The following is a 20,940-nucleotide window of genomic DNA, read 5'->3' on the forward strand; positions in this document are numbered from 1 at the left end:
GCCATGTGGCAATTTGTCATCTGCTTCATTACAAATCCGATCATACAAATCATCGTACAATCAGACTTTCCCATCTCCAGACCTGCCACTGACCATTCAGATAAAATAAAGTAGAAAAGAACAGATCAGCCGATGTTCTGCCCCTAAAAGCAATCGTACGATAGTTATGTCCGAATAAAGCTGGTGACAGTCTCCCTCTGAAAATTGTACGATCGGCAATACACGCAGAGATATTATTGGAAGCCGACAGAAGTCTTTTAACCCGTCTGATTGACCAAACGACCCATCTCCGTCGTACGAAAAATGACGGGACTCTCCACACAGGGTCCGAAAATCGTAAGGATCCTCGATTCGTATGATCAGATCTTTGCGCCTATGGCCAGCTTTAGGGGCTGATTTACTAACAATCAAAAATTAGATTTTTCCAAAAATCTCTAAAAATGTGTGGTTTTCCTATTTTTTTTTTTTTAAAAGTTCTAAAAATGTGAGATTTATTATTGTGTAAAAACCACAAAAACCTCTAATGAAAAACTTTGCCAGGTAAAAGTTGTTGAGGTCTTATAGAAGTTAATTGGAGCAGATTTTTTTTGCTGGGAATTTCTCTGACATTTTTAGAGGTTTTAGAGGTATTTGTATATTTTTCAGCTCGTTTAGCGTTATTTTACGTACTTGCTTTTTTATTCTTTTTTATTCTTTCTTGATCTTTTAATAAATGTTTGGACGTTTGTGGTCTTAGAGAAAGTGAGTTCAGTCGAGGTTTCAAAAACTTCAAAAACTACTAAAATTCAGTTGAGTTTTTTATGATATTTTTCTTGTGGCAAATACAATGGGTTCAGTGGGCATTTTTTTCTTGGGCCAGATGCATTGCCTTTTTTTTATTCTAAATACATTTGAGTCAGTGGGTACTTTTTATTGCGCCAAATGCATTTGAGTCAAGGGGTGTTTTTCTCTTGCGCCAAATGCAATTGAGTCAATGGGTGTTTTTCTCTTGTTTTCACCTTAAACTATTTTTTCTGTGTTAAGAAAACAATTGTTTTCCGTCAAAAATAAAACATAAGGAAAATTGCTTGCATAAAAAAAAGTAAGAATGTTGAATTTAGCTGTGAATCTGTATCAGGCAAACAAATATCACTCATTCCTAACGAAAAGTGCAACAATCTGGGATATTTTATCATTTAGTTTTACTTTAATCCCTTCCATACCATAGAAAAGCTCCCACCAGTCATCCATTCCTTGATCATTCACATCAACGTTCTTTGACTGATGCTTTATTATTGTTTATTTCCAATAGGGAAGACCATGCTTAAAGTAGGCAATGACACCAAAGATATTGTATTTACAGTCCTGTGCTTTTCAGACAAAAAGGAAGTGGAGATTCCACGTTCCATAGTCTTCTTAATCATCTTCCTCATCATTATAATTGGAAATATTACAGTTTTTGTAACTATAACGTTGTGTTCCCAGTTGCACAATCCCATGTACATGTTCTTGGGCAGCCTCTCATTCCTGGATATTTCCTATGCCTTGACAACTCTACCACAACTGTTACTAATGTTCTCCACTCAAGACAAGACCATTTCCTTTGTAGGGTGGATGATTTAGTTATATTTCTTTATATTCTTTGTTTGCATTGAATTTATTCTTCTTGCTGTTATGGCCTATGACCGCCATGTGGCAATTTGTCATCCGCTTCATTACAGTTTATTAAATGAGCAAAACGAATAACCTCCGTGTGGATCATTGGCTTTTTGGACCCAGTTGCTCATATTTTGCTCATATCAAAGATGTCTTTCTGCTTATCTCACAATATTGAATATTTGTTTTGTGATTACGCTCCAGTGCTAAAGATCACTTGCAGTGACACCTCCGCCATTGAGATTCTGATGTAAATGGAGTATTTGTGGCTATCACATTGTTCACACTCACTACAGTTTCTTATGTGTTTATTATCTTCACAATACTGAAAATCCAGACATCAAAAGGGAGGCAAAAAGCCTTTTCTACCTGCGCCTTCCACCTCACTTGTGTTATCATTGTATATTTCACCATCTCCTGCTCATACATGAGACCAACGAAAATCTATAATCCAAAACAAGAAAAATATTTTGCTCTGCTGTATAATGTTTTAGGGGCACATTTACTAATGGTCGAATATCGAGGGTTAATTAACCCTCGATATTCGACTATCGAAGTTAAATCCTTTGACTTCGAATATCGAAGTCGAAGGATTTACCGCTATTCGTTCGATCGAAGGAATAATCGTTCGATCGAACGGTTAAATCCTTCAAATCGAACGATGCGAAGGATTTTAATCCATCGATCGAACGAAATTCCTTCGATCAGAAATTTGCTAGAAAGCCTATGGGGACCTTCCCCATGGGCTAACATTGTACCTCGGTAGGTTTTATTTGGCGAAGTAGGGGGTCAAATTTTTTTTAAAGAGACAGTACTTCGACTATCGAATAGTCGAATAGTCAAACGATTTTTAGTTCGAATCGTTTCGATTCGAAGTCGTAGTCGAAGGTTGAAGTAGCCAATTCAATGGTCGAAGTAGCCAAAAAAAACGTTCGAAATTCAAAGTATTTTTTCTTCTATTCAGTCACTCGAGCTAAGTAAATGTGCCCCTTAGTGTGCATGCTAAATCCTTTTATCTATTCAGTAAAAAATAAAGAATTTAAAGATGAATTCATTTTGTGCACTGTAGTTTCCGATTTCCGATGGGTGTTAGAGCTCAGAGCTGCTGAAAAGCTGCACTTTGGATGAATGCAACATTTTCATAAAAACAAAAAAACATATGTGGGTGTTGTTGGAATCAGGGTCTGGAGCATTGGGGGCCCACCTGGGCTGCAACATGAAGGGCCCTCCTGGCAGTTACCGGGGGTCCACGCTCACATGCACGAATGCTGAACTGCAGCAGTACAAGAGTTCTTTCTTTATGGGGCAGCCGATTGGGGGAGCCGGTCTGGGTCGATGGGGGCGCATGAGGGCCAGGGCCCGCCGAGTTTTTCCCCGGTATTCCTCCAGCCCAGTCCGCCCTGATGTGAATCCTTCTGGAATGTCCAGCTTAATATATCATAAATCTGGTGTCTGGTGTAATACCATTATTTCCTACTGAATGCGAGAATGAAGAACATCTAGTTGGAAAAATAAGAGACATTAATGATTATTATTGCTGCTTTTTAAATTGGGCTCTGAATCTTTCTCCTGTCCTGCTTAATAATAACCTTTAAATTTATAGGTGTGTGATGTACCTTGCCTAGCTGGGGCATTTTTGTATCGGCAGTACATGGGGGAATGTACTATGCACCCCCCACTACGTCCGCGTCCTCGGTAAACTGACTGCGAGATTGGCGCATGCGCAGAATTACGATCTCTCAGTCAGTTTACGGTGGACGTGGAAGATGGATGTGTGTAACTCCGCTGGAAGAATCTGTGGCGAGGGGTAAGTATGGAGTATGGGGCATTTCCCTGGGGGTAGTTAACCTGGGGGGAGGAGGGGGGTCTACTTGGGGTGGGGGGGATGGGGTTTTTTCCTCACAGGTGGGGAGTTAGCCTAGGGGGAGGGGGATCTACCTAGGGTGGGGGTATGGGTTTTTTTCCCTATAGGTTGAATTCTCCTTTAAATGTGTCTTGGTGTTTTTTTTTTCTTATGTACAAACACATTTTTTTTTATGTTACTGGTCCCTTAAAACACCCTTGGATGTCCAGTCTCTGCCTGGTTAACCCTGTGGTGGCTCTTAAAGGGATGACACTTAAAGGGATTACTCAAACCCTAAAGAATGGGGATATATACCTGCCATCCATGATATATACCCTCCAACTTGTACAATATGTATTGTGTGTATATATATATATATATATATATATATATATATATATATATATATATATATATATATACACCATGCACGAATAAAACCTTTTTTATTTATGCTTGATGGTCGTGGCCGTGAGCGCTTTCGTGGAATGGTGAGTGCCGATGAATTCTTCACACACACACATATATATATATATATACACAAGGAGTTAATAAACCAATTTTTTCCGTTGATATAAAGCTTTGGTAAAAATTTCCTTTCCTTGCCAACATGTTTCGATATTCTATTTTTTATGGACTAGCATCCAGGTTTTGTTTTTGGCTTATGATTGTGCGTTCTGAATGCGTTATATATATATATATATATATATATATATATATATATATATATATATATATATACACACACATACACACACACATACACACACACACATATATATATATTTATTTATTTATTTAAATAAATAATTTTGGTTAAATCAAGTCTGATTCTGAAAAAAAAAGTTCACTATTGATTAAAACCAGTATATATAGATAGGGGCATCTGCCACTGACTTATACATGAACTCGGCAGGTCTGGGATGGAGTATTTTTGGATTCAGACTTTTAGGGGCAGATTTATCAAGGGTCGAAGTGAAAATTCCAATTAAAAAAATTCAAATTTCAAGCTATTTTTTGTGTACCTCAATTAGGAAATAGTCCAAGTTTGATTCGAATTTGAAAAAAATGTGAAAATTCGAATATCGAAATTTATCATGTACTGTCTCTTTAAAAATTTGTCTTCGACCATTCGCCATATAAAACCTGCCAAATTGCTATTTTAGCCTATGGGGGACCTATTTGGAGTCAATTGGTGGGCTTTGAAAAATCAAAGTTTTTTTTAGAAAATACTTCGGAATTCGGTTCGTGTTTTTTTATTCAAATTTCAAGGTTTTTTTATTCGAAATTCGACTCTTGATAAATCTGCCCCTTAGCAACTATAGTATAATAAATCTCGAAAAATGTGAGATTTTTTTCCACGAAAAATTGCCGCCCTAAAGTTGTAAATAACCCCCTTAATGTCTCATAACTAGCGATGAGATAATTTTTCGCCAAGTTTTGCCTTAAAAATAACACCCATAGATTCCAATGGGTGAAAAAAATTGTTGCTCATCAAAAATAAATTGTTACTCGTCAAAAAAATGTTATTGCCCATAGACTTCAATGCATTTCAGCAAATTTTCACTTTTTCTTGAATTATAGGCAAATATAGGCGATTTGCTCATCACTAACCCTAAATTTTAATTCTGAATTCAATTTAGTCCAAATGCTCCAAAAAGTACTGAGATTTAAGTGAATTGCAAAATAGATCCTGGATGCTGTGCCTACCTCATTTTACTCAGACCAATAATTTAAAGGGCATGTAAAGGCAAAAAAATAAAATCCCATTTTTATTTTCTTTAATGAAAAAGAAACCTATCTTCAATAAACTTTAATTAAAAAAGTGTACCGTTTTTATTAGAAACATGACTGTATGCAGTGAAATTCTCCCTTCATTTACTGCTGTGGATAGGAATTGTCAGACAGTCCCTAACTGCTGTGCAGGGAAACAATCATACTTATGAACAGTAGGGGGAGCCCCCGCCTTACTTCCCAGCCATGCAGAACTCAAGCAACTTTGTTTGTTTCCCTGTAGAGCAGTCGGCGACTGTGTAGAGATTTGTATTGGATTTTATTTTTGCCTTTACATCCCCTTTACTGTTTCCAACTCCAGCTGCAGGGACAAAGATCATGGAGCCAGATTTAAACAGATAAACTGGGATTCTATTTGGAGGATTATTTTGCTGCAGCCACTGGTTCTGGAGATTTAGAGAAAGTTTGTATTAAACAATACAGAAACTATAAAATCCACATTAGATTACATGACAACACAGGACCCAGTACAGTCTGTATATTCTGATTATTAATCAGTCTTGTTGTATCGGCTTCTGGCAGATATTATTTGACTTGTGCTGTTTTGAAAAGTCACCAGCGACCGCTTCGCACCCATCGCTACACTTCGCCAGGCGAAAATCAGTTCAGATAACACTAATTCATTAAAATGCGGAGTTTCATCCCGGGCATCGAATGCTGACGACTCTTTGCTAGCGTTACTTCGCCAATGCGAGCAATTCAAATCGAGATGTGTTAGTGTTTATTTCTGCCTAGCGCAAATTCGGTAGAGGTCTTGTGCTCAGGTTAATTTGCATACGGCGGGAAATTTGAAGTGGAATGGACGTCTTTATGTTATATGTTGCAGCAAATACATTACATTTCCACTGTTAATTACACATGTCCAGGGAACCTTAATTAAGACATTAGAGTTGTTATAATTCCCTACACATTTCCCCAAAAAATTTTTGCAGGCTATCACTCTGAAAAAAGGAAAAGTCGCCAGCGTTTTTTGAACTTTGATGCTTTTTCCACTCTGAGAATATAATGTAAGTAACAGAAGATTGAGGAAGATCTATGCACTTCAGTGCACTTTGCCTGGTCTGAGCTGGAGAAGGAAAGTTTGGCGAAAGAGGTAACGTTCAGTAAAATCCGCATTTTAGTGAATTTGAGGAGTAACTTCCCCTTGCCAGAGTGAAAAGTCGCCTGCTGATAGAGTGCGAATGAGTGCTAGCAACAGTCCCATTGGCTAGCAAATTGGCGCCTGCGCCTTTTAGTGAATTGGCAAAGTCCCTGTGGGTGGCAACGCTGGCGAAAAGCCGCTAGTGTTAGCCACTTCGCCCTTTAGTAAATCTGCCCCCTAGAGTGGAGGAAAGTGTCTTGCTGCCAGCAAGAGTGTGGCAGAGGTTGGTGAACCTAAATCCCTTGTGGTCGAAGAGTCCCAGGAGGGGAAGCCAGCGGGGCTCAGTGTGAAGCCCAAATGCTCTGAAATTCTAGAGGGTGAGAGTTTCCCTGGATGGTGAGAGACTAGAGGGGGGGACCCTGAATGTTTTTTTCACTGAAGTTGTTGAATTGTACCCTGCCTACCACTACCTGCCTACCAAATGCTAATCACCCCAAAAAGTGCATGTGCAGGCCAGTGACAGGTCACAATATAGTGAATAAAGTACCCCCTCTTGTAAAATATAAGGATATTATAAGTTACCGAGGAGTTTCATGACCATATAAAAACACGAGGCCGAAGGCCGAGTGTTTTTATACAGGTCATGAAACTCCGAGGTAACTTCTAATATCCTCATATTTTACAACTGGGGGTACTTTATTTATTATAATACACAAATTTTAGTGAGTCATGTGACAGAAATTACATCACTACTCACCGTTTATAACTGATGACATCAGAACTCACCGTTTATAAGGATATAATTTACAAGATATTCATGGCTTTTGTGTATTATATATATATATATATATTTACTCCCTCAATGAGGAAAAAATAGTTCATACCACCGTTCCCTTTGGAAAATGTCCCTTCAGACTTAACCAGAGTATTGAGCTCATAAATACTCCAAAGGCTTTACACTCAAGCTATACAAAGGCTGCCTTTTCCTAAGTTTCATTATTTCTATGAAATAACCCTAAATTTGTATTATTTTAATGCATCCTTTAAGTTTTTTGCTGCTGATAGCAATGTCGATAAAGACACACCGCTAAAGATTAGGAAAGAAAGGATTTTTAAATTTTAAAAGATACATTTATCAAATATAGTCTTTATATTTCATAATAATGGGTAAATTTTTTGTAAAGCAGAGATGAACCGAAAAAGTAAATAATGTTATTTCTCAAAACAGAGTGAATTCTGTGCTTGAACAGAGGGTTGTATTATTTTTTAGTTATAAAGTATTTTGTACTGTAAAACCTTGAATGACCTATCATGGGCAATATCACCTTCTGGTATTGCTTTTAATTAACTCTATTGCTTCGATTAACTGGAGAGGCCACTTTTGACCCATTGGTAAGTATATCTTTTCCCTATATTTTTTATATCTACTACAACTCACCAAACATGGATGTTTCCTTCACATTGTCACTGAAACCGAAAAAGCAAATCCGCAAGTTCCTCATGTTCACACATTTTATTGTCTTTACAAATCGATCCAGTAGAACAGATTAGGAACCAATTAAGTCTCACAGGCAAAAAGTTAAAGCCTTTTAGATCCCAAAATTACAGTTATTAGGTTATAAATAATCTCAGCTTGACTTTCCCTTTAATCCCTTAAATAAACATTTGACATTTTAAAAAAAAAGAAACTCATCAATTCATCACTAATAAAGCCTGGAATTGCTTAACTTGACTGTGTATTCCATAGAAAATATTAGTTTTCAGGGAGTGTTTAAAGGTTTGTAAGGAAGCACAGAGCACTAAAATTCATGGACCTTGTTTTATCGCTGTGCCTCCTACTCATCCTTGATCTTTTAGAAACGACAGATAAAAAATGGCCAAATTCAAATCTTCCCTCTCTTTCCTTGTCAAATTTCCATCCTAAAAAATGCAATATACTTAATAATTTAATAATAATTTAATATTAATAATATTAATATTTAATAATAAGTAAACATTTGAAATGTTTTTCAGTTTCTCTTAAAGTTAACACCTGCCCCAAAAGTTTGACATTTGGTAGAGTTTTTCTGCCCCAGGTGATTTCTTAAAAAACAAGACAAATAAAAGACAGTTTGTTTAATGCTTTATTAAGGGGGTTATTTATTAAACCTCAATTTTATCTGGTTGGGGTTTTTGGAGCAAAAACAAAAAAAATTTTGTGTAAAAAATAATAATTTTTTTCGAACTTTATTATACCCTGAGGTTGCAAAATGCCTGAATCTGAAAATCCACAATCTCAAACTTGTCGAGGTCATGTATAAGTCAATGGAAGATGTTCCAATTCCAATGTGAAGATATTGTGGTCTGCGTTGGATTTAGCCTGATAATCCCACAAATTCAAGGTTTTTGGGCAATTGAGCGATTTGGAAGTAAAGCCCAAAAAATTGTATGATTCAGGGTTTTGCTCGATTCTATTGAGTTTTTCCTTGATCTGATTATTTTGGGTTATTTTAATGGTAAATAAGCTAAAATTGTGGATGGATGTTTGTTCAAGCTTTCCTTATTTAAAACATCAGATAAATTTGGGTTTTAGTAAATAACCCTTTTAATACTGTATATCCATATGGTTGTGTTTCACTTATTTTATTATTTTGACTGGTTCGGTTCCCCATTTTAGTTCTAAATAACTGACACCCTGGTTTTACCAGTAAACAGGCTTTTGTATGGATCACTTCCAACCATTCTCCTATTTGGTGACATTTAGGGGCAGATTTACTATGGGTCGAATATCGAGGGTTAATTAACCCTCGATATTCGACTGGGAATTGAAATCCTTCGACTTCGAATATCGAAGTCGAAGGATTTAGCGCAGAAAATTCGATCGAACGATCGAAGGATTATTCCTTCGATCGAACGATTAAATCCTTCGAATCGAACGATTCGAAGGATTTAAATCCAACGATCGAAGGAATATCCTTCGATCAAAAAAATTTAGCCAAGCCTATGGGGACCTTCCCCATAGGCTAACATTGACTTCGGTAGCTTTTAGCTGCCGAAGTAGGGGGTCGAATTTTTTTTTAAAGAGACAGTACTTCGACTATCGAATGGTCAAATAGTCGAACGATTTTTTGTTCGAATCCTTCGATAGTCGTAGTCGAAGGTCGAAGTAGCCCATTCGATGGTCGAATTAGCCCAAAAAACACTTCGAAATTCGAAGTTTTTTACATTCGAATCCTTCATTCGAGCTTAGTAAATCTGCCCCTTATATTATTTTACTTTTGGATTTGCTCTCCTAAAAGGAATGTACCCTGAACATATTCATATAACATCCTTCCATCTTTGCCTGGGTGTTTATTCTGAGAGGACTAGTTCAGTGCAGATGCCAGGCCTATTAATAACATAGTAAGTTAGGTTGAAAATAGACCCATGCCCATCAACCTGCCTACGTCTAGTTGATCCAGATAAAGGCAAAGCAACCCTTTTGAAGCCTCTCCAATTTGCCTCAGGTGGAGGGGAAAAAAAGTTTCTTCCTGACTCCAAGATGCAACCGGACCAGTCCCTGTATCAACTTGTACAAAGAGCTATCTTCCATAATCCTGTATTCTAAAAGAGACCACACTTACACAACCAGGCCCTCCAGAAAAAATGGTGCCTGGCGCTCATTGTGGAGGGACTGGCACCCTCCCACACATCCTTTAAAATAAACAGCCAGTATGATGGATAAAGGGGTTTACCCCTTTACATTGCCCATTTGCAAATACAATGCAAGGGCTTACATAGTTACACAGTTACATAGTTACATATTTAAATTGGGTTGAAAAAAGACAAAGTCCATCACGTTCAACCCCTCCAAATGAAAGGGCTTGTCTTGCTTCTACTTGCCATGAGTGTAAACACCATCCAACCCCTTCTTATACCTATCTAATGTATCAGCCTGTACCACTGATTCAGGGAGACAATTCCACACATTCTTCACAGCTCTCACTGTAACAAATCTCTTCCCAATATTTAGCTGGAACCTCTTTTCTTCTAATCAGAATGGGTGACCTTGTGTCAGCTGGAAAGACCTACTGGTAAATAAATCATTAGAGAGATTATTATATGATCCCCTTATATATTTATCCATAGTTATCATATCCCATCTCCTTAAATGCCTCTTCTCCAGTATAAACGACCCACATTTGGACTAGTTTGGACTGTCTCTAATTCAAACTTAGTAACATAAATACTTAGGTTGATAACAAGACACATGTCCAACCAAATAAGTTATGTACAGAGGCCAAGTAGAAAACTGGTCTTGTTCACATTTATAAACACTATTTTACAATTGGAAAGATTATGTATCACAACATTCATGCCTTACAGTGTGTTTCAGTCTGAGGAGGGCATTTGGGTATGTGAATGACTGAATGATCATTTACTGAAGACACAGGTCATTATCAAATCTGATCTATATTCAGGGATAGAATGTGTATGTGTGGCTTGTTGGGTATCTATCTCTATATATGTATGTATGATATTTGTATATTAAAGTCCCTTGCATTCCTTGTGTAGGAAGGAAGATGAATAAATTGACATTGGAAAATCAATCAGCGGTTACCAGATTTACTGTGCAGTGCTTTTCAAGCTCTCCAGACCCCTCTATTTATTTTCTTTCTTCTTGCCTTCCTCATAATTCTCATTGGAAATGTGTTTTTGCAGTTATTATACATAGGGGCCCATTTACTTAGTTCGAGTGAAGGAATAGAATAAAAAATACTTTGAATTTCGAACGTTTTTTTTTGGCTACTTCGACCATCGAATGGGCTACTTCGACTAAAAATCGTTCGACTATTCGACCATTCGATAGTCGAAGTACTGTCTCTTTAAAAAAAAACTTCGACCCCCTAGTTCGCCACCTAAAACCTACCGAAGTCAATGTTAGCCTATGGGGAAGGTCCCCATAGGCTTTGCTATCTTTTTTAGGCCGAAGAAAAATCGTTCAATCGATGGATTAAAATCCTTCGAATTTTTCGTCCGATTGTTCGATCGGACGAATTGCGGTAAATCCTTCGATTTCGATATTCGAAGTCGAAGGATTTCAATTCCGCAGTCGAATAGCGAGGGTTAATTAACCCTCGATATTCGACCATAAGTAAATTTGCCCCTTAGTGTCCAACTTCACAAAGCCATGTACATATTCCTGGGACTCTCCCAAATCTATTAGCCATGCTGCACACACAAGACAAGACCATATCAATCACAGGCTGCATGGTTCAGTTTTATTTCATCATGGCATTCGCTTGCATTGAATTTATTCTCCTTTCTGCAATGGCCTATGACCGCTATGTGGCAATTTGTTACCCACTTCACTATACTTTACGTATGAGCCTGAAACATTGTGCTAAGATTATAGTTGGTGTGTGGGTCGCTGGCTTTCTGGACCCAGTTATACATACTGTGCTAACAGTAAGGGGCAGATTTATCAAAAACTTCGACCCCCTAGTTCGGCAGATAAAAGCTACCGAAGTCAATGTTAGCCTATGGGGAAGGTCCCCATAATTAACCCTCGATATTCGACTAGGAATTGAAATCCTTCGACTTCGAATATCGAAGTCGAAGGATTTAGCGCAGAAAATTCGATCGTACGATCGAAGGATTATTCCTTCGATCGAACGATTAAATCCTTCGAATCGAACGATTCGAAGGATTTGAATCCAACGATCGAAGGAATATCCTTCGATCAAAAAAACGTAGGCAAGCCTATGGGGACCTTCCCCATAGGCTAACATTGACTTCGGTAGCTTTTATCTGCCGAACTAGGGGGTCGAAGTTTTTTTTAAAGAGACAGTACTTCGACTATCGAATGGTCGAATAGTCGAACGATTTTTAGTTCGAATTCTTCGATAGTCGTAGTCGAAGGTCGAAGTAGCCCAAAAACACTTCGAAATTCGAAGTTTTTTAACTTCGAATCCTTCACTCGAGCTTGATGAATCGGCCCCTAAACTTTTCTTTTTGTTCATCCAATCACATTAATCATTTCTTTTATGATCTCACCCCAGTGCTTAATATTTCCTGCAGTGACACCTCCCCTATAGAGATGATTAGTCTCGTATGTTTGTATAATCTATAAAATACTGTACCTTCCACCTCACTTGTGTTATCTTTTACTGGACCATCATCTGTTTGTACATGAGACCAACAAAATCCTTCAGTCCCAAGCAGGACACATTTTTTGCTCTGCTCTATATTATTATAGTCCCTATGCTAAACCCTTTTATTTATACTCTGAAAAATAATAACTTTTAAGATAATGTAAGGAAAATTAGCACTAGGATGTATTCTAATTTATTAAATTCTTATTTAATTATTAATTGTACAAAAAAATAGAAAGAACTATTGTGTTTTTTTTTAAACAAAGCATTTAACTGTTACATCAACATGTAATGGGATCTATTTAGAGAGTTAACCCACTAACAATTGCAAGCTGTTTATTGGTTAATATATGATTATTAGAATGAAATAGTGAATACAGTTGTAAAATAATAACACTAGTGTCCAAATGATAACACTATTACTAAAAACCTTTAAAGGAGAACTAAACCCTAAAAATTAATATGGTTAAAAATGCCAGATTTTATATAGTGAACTTATTGCACGAGGCTAAAGTTTCAGCTTGTCAATAGCAGCAATGATCCAGAACTTCAAACTTGTCACAGGGGGTCACCATCTTGGAAAGTGTCTGTGACACTCACATGCTCAGTGGGCTCTGATTGGCTGTTGAGAAGCTAAGCTTAGGGCTCGTCACTAATTATCCAGCAGAAAATGAGCTTCCCTGGCTGTAATATAAGCTGATGCTACAGGTTTGCTGATTATTAAATTCTGATGCTAATTGCACTGGTTTCTGTGCTGCCATGTAGTAATTATCTGTATTAATTACTAATCAGCCTTATATTGTGACATTTCTATTCTATGTGTACTGTATATTGTGAGTGGGTCCCTAAGCTCAGTAAGTGACAGCAGCACAGAGCATGTGCAGTGAATCAGCAGAAAAGAAGATGGGGAGCTACTGGGGCATCTTTGGAGACACAGATCTTTACTGCTAAAGGGCTGTGGTTGCCTTGGGCTGGTACAGAAGCACAAAACATCATGTACAACATTTCCAGCTACTTCTTTAGTTAGGCTTTAGTTCTCCTTTAATGACTTTTTTGGCATACAAGATATTGATGTCACTGACATAATAATGTTGAGGATGTAGCTTCAGTTTATCAATTCACCAGGTATAACCCGGCAACAAAGACCTGGCAAAAAGGGTAACATATTGGACAGTTCGCACTTTGATAAATTTGTAGATTAATGATTATTCGTCTGGTGAAATGGCACAAAACTTCTCTAGCATTCGGCTTTTTTGCTAGCGAATTGTCCACTTTGCTTTTTAGTACATTGATGTCCCTGCAAATTGTAATTCTGGTGAATTTTCTCTAAAAAAGCCCACTTTGCCCTTTAGTAAATCTGCCCCTTGGATAAAAAAAACCCATATATGTAGTTCAACCTTTTATGTCTATTTAAAACCTGCCAAACTGCGAGTCAATGCAATGCAGGAAGGCAAAAAAAACCCGTGGCCTTTCAATTTTGCCTCAGAGGGGTAAAAAGTCCCTCGTTGACCCCAAGATGGGAATTGGACTGTTCCTGGATCAACTCAACTCAGGGAGGGAATTCCACAACTTCACAGCCCTCACTATAAAAAGCCCTGTCTGAAGATGGGACCTTCTTTCTTTTAACTGGAATGGGGGCCCTTGTGCCTGCAGTAAAGACCTACAGATAAATAAATCATTAGGGAGTTTATTATATGGTCACTTTACACATAGTTATTATATTCACTCTTATTTGCCACTACAGAATAAATAACCCCAATTTGACAAGTATTTTAACCAGTTTCATTGCCCTTCTTTGGATTATCTCTAATTCAAAATGACCCTGTTTCAGCCCTGGAGACCAAAACAGCAGTGCATATTTTAGATGGGATCTATGTGAATTTTAATAAAGCTTAAAATCGTGTTTGCCCTTGCAGCTGCTACAGCCAAGTATATTATCTACATGGACCCCTAATACAGTCCCATTAAGACATTGGGGTGAATCTACTAAGCGGTTTAAAATTTGGCAGCGACGGCTTTGCAGCCATTGCAACACTTCGTCAGACGAAAATTCGCTCAGATAACACTGATTTGCTAAAATGCACAGTTGCGTCCAGGGCGCCGAACGCTGTTGAACTTTCGCTAGCATTACTTCAGCAATCAAAGCGAAGATGCGCTAGCATTCAATTCTGCGCAACTTCGTTAGAGGTCTTCGCTCAGGCTAATTTGCATACGGTGGGAAATGATAAAGTTGAATGGACATATATGTTGCAGCAAATACATTACATTACACAATAGAGTTGTTATAATGCCCTACACATGAGCCCACTATATCGTTTATGTGCCATATGTTAGAAATTTTTCAAGGACTTTCAAGGACTTCTGCAGGCTATCACTCTGAAAAAATTTGTCTGACATGATCAGTCGTTCATTTAGATATACAGATTACTACTCGTAATGGCATTCTCCAGAACATGATCGATTTACAAGCTTTAGAAATACTTGCCCAAAACAGATTTAGGATAACTAAAGTCATGTAAAACACAGATGGAGCAACTACAGTATATTGCGGCACCTTGAACACTAATAGGTCCCCTGATTAGGGAGGGCGGTGTTTGCTATACAGTGACAGATTACTGGGGGGTTGAAAAAAAGAAATTTAGGGCGCTATATTATTACCCTTTGCCAACAACGGAAGCAAGAATTCTATATATTAGATATTACATGTAATTTGCTGTGCTCACCAGTGGCCACCATTTTTACACATTCAGTTTTTGAATGTTTCTGTTCCACTGGTGCTAGGCAAAATATTTTCTACCAGACACTTGTCTCAACTTTTTATTGGTTTGTCTAATAACGACAGTATCAAAAACAAAATTATGTTGGGCAGTGCCAGGTGCCGGATTAGAGAAGGTTGAGGTGGTAGAAGCAAATCAGCAGTCAAATATCTATGGTGCAACCTGTTTCTATTTCTGCTAGAATACACCTATTTCAATCATATAAGTCACTGGGTACAATACAGACTGGTCAAATTGGTCATATTGTGAATAGGGATGTAGCGAACTGCCGAGTATGTGTTCGCGAACTTCGAACATCCGAAAATCGTTCGATTCGAACGATCGAAGGATTTTAATCGTTCGATCGAACGATTTTCGTTCGAATCGAACGATCGAAGCCATTCGATCGAATGATTTCATTCCATCCAATGGCTTCGATCGTTCGATTCGAACGACAATCGTTCGATTTTAGCGATCGAATGGTCGAATGGTCGAACGATTTTGACGCGAACGCCTATTGGCGAACGTCGCGCGACGTTCGCGAACTTGCGGCGGACGCGAACAGTCGAAGTTCGCGCGAACTAGTTCGCCGGCGAACAGTTCGCTACATCCCTAATTGTGAATACTCCCCGGCTGCTGCCTGGTAAAAGCAACTAAAGCAAAAAATCAACACAAAAGCACAAGTATTTGTTATTAACTGTTATTTTAAAGTGAGGTTTGTATATTTAAGTACTGTGGTTTCATTTAATATAGTTTCTTTTTTTTGTCTTGGGTGCTAAATAGCAAAGTTTGGGTGCTATTGTGCTTACAGCAAGTTTGTCACAACCTGCTTTACTTTGCAGTTAGTTTTCCCTCAGTTTGAGAGGATGGGGTTTGATTAGTTGCACCTGAACAGACTCCAGTGGAGCTTGCTCTAGTGTTTAGCTGCTCTTTCAGGAGTTTCAAACTAAAGGAGGTTCAAACTAGTACAAAAGTCTCTTTTTTTAAAAAATGTTGTTGGTTGGTTCCTGTTTGTTGATCTGTAACTGGGTTAATGAGGGTTAGCAAAATGTAAGGTCTGAGCCAGTACACAGTCTGCTTATCTATGTGGGGGTTGTGAGCAAACTGCCACTTTAGGGAGGAACTCCACGATGTGTTTGGTGCTACGTTTTCATCCGACAGTTGGATAAATGTAGTTCTTACATGCGATTCTCCGTCACTTCCTGTTTCTGCACAACATCCGACACGTCAAATGCGTTTCATCGCATGGCGACGTGTCGCCATTGTGGAGTTCCTCCCTTAGAGGCTCGAGTTTGAGCACTAGAGCAACAAATTACAACACTTCGGTTGACTGACATTCTTGAAAGGAGTCTCTTGCTCACTGAGCAGGACTGAGCTGGGTCAGATAATTTGGGGGGAACAGAAAAGCAGCGGAATGATGAGGCAGTTATGTGGGTGAGAAAATCTAGTGTGGGCAAATGGAAAAGGGATGAAAAGACATGCTTCAAGTTAACTGGGACAGCCAAAACAATTATAAGACAAGCTAAAATCGATATGGAAAAGGGTATTGCAGCAAGCAGTAAAAAGATTCCAAAATTATATTTTAAATATTAAAATGGTAGAAAAATGAAGCAGGAAGGGGTGGGACCCTTAATATCAGAGGGGGGTCAGCTGGTTGATGAGAACACAAAAAAGCAGATATGGAAAATGAGGATCAATGTTGATCAATGCAAGTTTATGGCAAAAATAATATAAATGTTATACAGTAAATAAAAGTTATACACTAAATGGCAGTGTGTTGGGAGTTTCCTTATCTTAGAAGGATCTAGGGTTTTTTTTGTAGATAACAAGTTGTCTAATTCTGGGCAGTGTCATTCTGTGGCTACTAAAGCAAATAAAGTTCTGTGTTGCATAAAAAGGGCATTAACTCAAGGGATGTGTCACATTCGGCACCCTAAATCCAGAACCAACGCTAGGCTGCCTGGTCTCGGCTCTTGCTTTTGCCTTTAACAGCCGCCTTTCACCTTGGGAGGAGCCCTCGGCTAATTGGATGCCGCCAGGTCTTACTAAGAGAGGAGCAAAGCTAAAGGTTCTGGACCAGCAAAGGGGCACAATTGTTTCACCAAGGCTACTGGATGGAAGACAGGCCAGACAATTTAACGCGGACGCAGATCGGGCCAGCACAAGCAGAGTAGAGAATAGTCAGACAGGCCGGGTCCTCTCCGGAGGCACGGCGGGCGTTCCCACCGGCCACTAGACCACCAGGGTAAGTTAATATCGTTACAGGATGAAAACATAATTCTGCCTCTTTATAGGTCCCTGGTGAGGCCTCATCTGGAGTATGGGGGCAGTTTTGGACTCCAGTCCTTAAGAGGGATATAAATGAGCTGGAGAGAGTGCAGAGACTAAGTGCAACTAAACTGGTTAGAGGGAGGGAAGAGTTAAATTATGAGGGGAGACTGTCAAGGTTGGGGTTGTTTTCTCTGGAAAAAAGGCGCTTGTGAGGGGACATGATTAGACTTCACAAGTACATTAGAGGACATTATAGACAAATAGCAGGGGACCTTTTTACCCATAAAGAGGATCACCGTACCAGAGGCCTCCCCTTTAGACTAGAAGAAAAGAACTTTCATTTGAAGCAACGTAGGGGGTTCTTCACAGTCAGGACAGTGAGGTTGGGGAATGCACTGCCGGGTGATGTTGTGATGCTGATTCAGTTAATGACTATAAGAGGGACTTGGATGATTTTTTGGACAGACATAATATCAAAGGCTATTGTGATACTAAACTCTATAGTTAGTATAGATATGGGTATATAGAATTTATGTGAAGGTATGGAGGGGTGTGTGTGTGGATGGGTTTCATTTGGAGGGGTTGAACTTTTTTCAACCCAATTTAACTATGTAACTAATAGTAATAATCTAATGTTTTACACTCAATAATACAATGTATCTAATTTATGTGTGTGTATGCTTTAATATATGTGTGTATAGAAGATATAGAACTATCATGGAACCCTTTGCATTTCCTGTGTAGGAAGGAAGATGAATAAATTAACATTGGAAAATCAATCAGGATTCATTTAGAGGGGTTGAACTTGATGGACTTTTTTTTCAACCCAATTAACTATGTAACTATGTTAACGCCTCAAGTTAATGAATACTTACTATTATACTATTGAATGCAAAATGGCAATTATGTACGAAACCGCACTTTGCTTACTGCACTTGTGGGCTTGTGCCCTTATCAGGCGCTGTGGTAGGTCTGACGAATTAATAGCCTCCCCTATGCCTCTTACTGGAACTCAGAGCCCGAATGGAGACAGGAATAAGTCCAGGTAGAGAGTAACAGAGGTGCCGGTAGTAGGTGTTCAGCAGCACTTGTGTAGAAACCGAGTCGAAGTAGCCGAATAGGGTAAAACGAGGACGTAGTCAAGCCAGGCAAGGTCAGGAAACAGGATCTGCGGTACCGAGGGAGAATCCGAAAGAAGAGTCGATAAACAGGCCAAAATATTCAGGAAACCAATGGATCAGACAGTCAAAGTTCAGGAACGCTTAGTGTCAAGGCAAGATCACTTCGCAGTGATTTGCAGGCCTCGGCGTCCTTTTACGCGCTGTGCGCATGCGTCAAAAACGGGCGCGCGCCCGCGAACCTTCGTCCGCGCGCGCGCGCGACCAACTCGACGCGGACGCGCCGATGCGCGAAAATGACGCGACCTCTCGCGAGGGCAGACATCAGCACCAGAGGACTGACATTGCCCCCCCTCAAGGCGCGGCCTCAGGACGGGCCCAGGCTTAGCAGGATAGCGTTTGTGAAACAGCTTAATAAGCTGAGGAGCATGAACATTGTTTGTTGGTTCCCAAGACCTCTCTTCAGGAGAATACCCCTTCCAATGTATAAGATATTGTAACTGACCTCTGTGGTACCTGGAATCCAGAATTGCACCTACTTCGAATTCCTCGACCCCTTGGATAGACACTGGCACTGGAGGAGAAGAAGAACGACCAGGAAACGTGTTCTTGACAACTGGCTTGAAAAGAGACACATGAAATACTGGATGGATCTTGAAGGATGCCGGTAACTTCAGCTTGAAAGCCACTTTATTTATTTGTTGAGTGATGATAAATGGGCCAAGAAATTTCTGTCCTAACTTCTTGGAAGGGCAGTCTAATTTAACATGCTGAGTGGACAACCATACTTGATCCCCTACCTTAAATTCTGGACCTCCTCTTCTCTTTCTGTCAGCAAAAAACTTGTACGATCTCTGTGACAAAGTCATAGCTTGCTGGATCTTTTGAAGATTACTTGACAAAAAGGCAAGTCGGTCTTGTAGTAAGGGTACTGTTACTTCTCTGGGTAAGTTGGGTAATACCTGAGGATGAAAGCCGTAATTGGCAAAGAAAGGAGTCTCCTTGGTAGAAGAGTGCACAGAGTTATTGTATGAAAATTCAGCAAATGGAAGAAGTTGATACCAATCATCTTGTCCATACATATTCCTTGATCAGAGATGATGAAGCCTAAGAATTCGATGGAAGTTTTATTAAATTCACACTTTTCCAATTTAGCAAAAAGACCATGGGTCCGGAGTCTGTTGAAAACCCTCTTCATATGTTGAATATGCTCTTCTAACGATGCAGAAAAAATAAGTATGTCATCCAAATAGACAATAACAAATTGATCGAGGATGTCTCTAAAAATATCATTGACGAAGTGCTGAAACGTCGCGGGGGCATTGCAGAGACCAAACGGCATGACAAGGTATTCAAAATGCCCATAGCGAGATCTAAAGGCTGTCTTCCACTCATCGCCCTCCCGAATTCTCACCAAATTGTAGGCCCCTCGTAGGTCGAGCTTTGAGAATATCTTTGCACCTCGAAGATTTTGAAATAGTTCATGAACAAGAGGAAGAGGATAACGATTCTTGACAGTTATATGGTTTAACTGCCTATAGTCAATGCATGGACGTAAAGAGTGATCCTTCTTCTCTACGAAAAATATGCCAGCCCCAGCTGGCGAAGTTGACGGACGGATGAATCCTTTCTTTAAATTCTCGTCAATATAATTCTTTAATACCAGTAGTTCAGGTTCTGAAAGAGGGTAGATACGTCCGAAGGGAATAGCCGCTCCGGGAAGAAGATCAATCGGGCAATCATAAACCCGATGAGGGGGAAGCTTGTCAGCCCCCTTCTCATCAAAAACGTCTAGGAATTCATGCAAAAAGGAAGGTATTGTCGTTAGACGAACATCACCGGGTGTATATAGGGCTAGGGAAGTATTTTCACAACTCTTAGTGGCTAAATGAGTGACACCAAACTTTGAGTTGAATTGCAGAACACCAGTGCACCAATTTATTGAAGGATTGTGACGTCTCAACCAGGGTAATCCAAAAATAACGGGGAACAAAGGAGAAAAAATGACATTGAATACAATAGACTCTGAATAGTAGGGAGTAATCAAAACATTCAGGGGAATCGTCTCATGTGTCACAGGCCCGGAAGAAAGTGGTGACCCATCGGCTGTTCTTACAGAAAAGGGATCTTGTTTAAGACGAATGGGAATGTCGTGATTCTTAACAAACTCAGAGTCAAGGAAACAGTCACAAGCCCCAGAGTCAATGATGGCAGAAGCTTTAATTCTTCCTTGGAGCCACTGTAGAGAAATGGGAAGAATTAATGGTGAAACTCCCCTAGATGAGGTGTTAACGGACAAAAAAGACAGTCTTGTTTTACCTGAAGGACG

General features: G+C 39.2%; 2 pseudogenes; both read left to right on the forward strand.

Moving 5' to 3' along the window:
- The first annotated feature begins 1,299 nt into the window (after positions 1–1,299).
- Positions 1,300–2,134, forward strand: LOC108695719 (annotated as a pseudogene).
- An 8,760-nt stretch (positions 2,135–10,894) lies between these two features.
- On the forward strand, positions 10,895–14,434 carry LOC108696052 (annotated as a pseudogene).
- The last annotated feature ends 6,506 nt before the right edge of the window (positions 14,435–20,940 follow it).

Source organism: Xenopus laevis, chromosome 7L, assembly GCF_017654675.1.
Source record: "Xenopus laevis strain J_2021 chromosome 7L, Xenopus_laevis_v10.1, whole genome shotgun sequence".
Lineage (NCBI taxonomy): Eukaryota > Metazoa > Chordata > Amphibia > Anura > Pipidae > Xenopus > Xenopus laevis.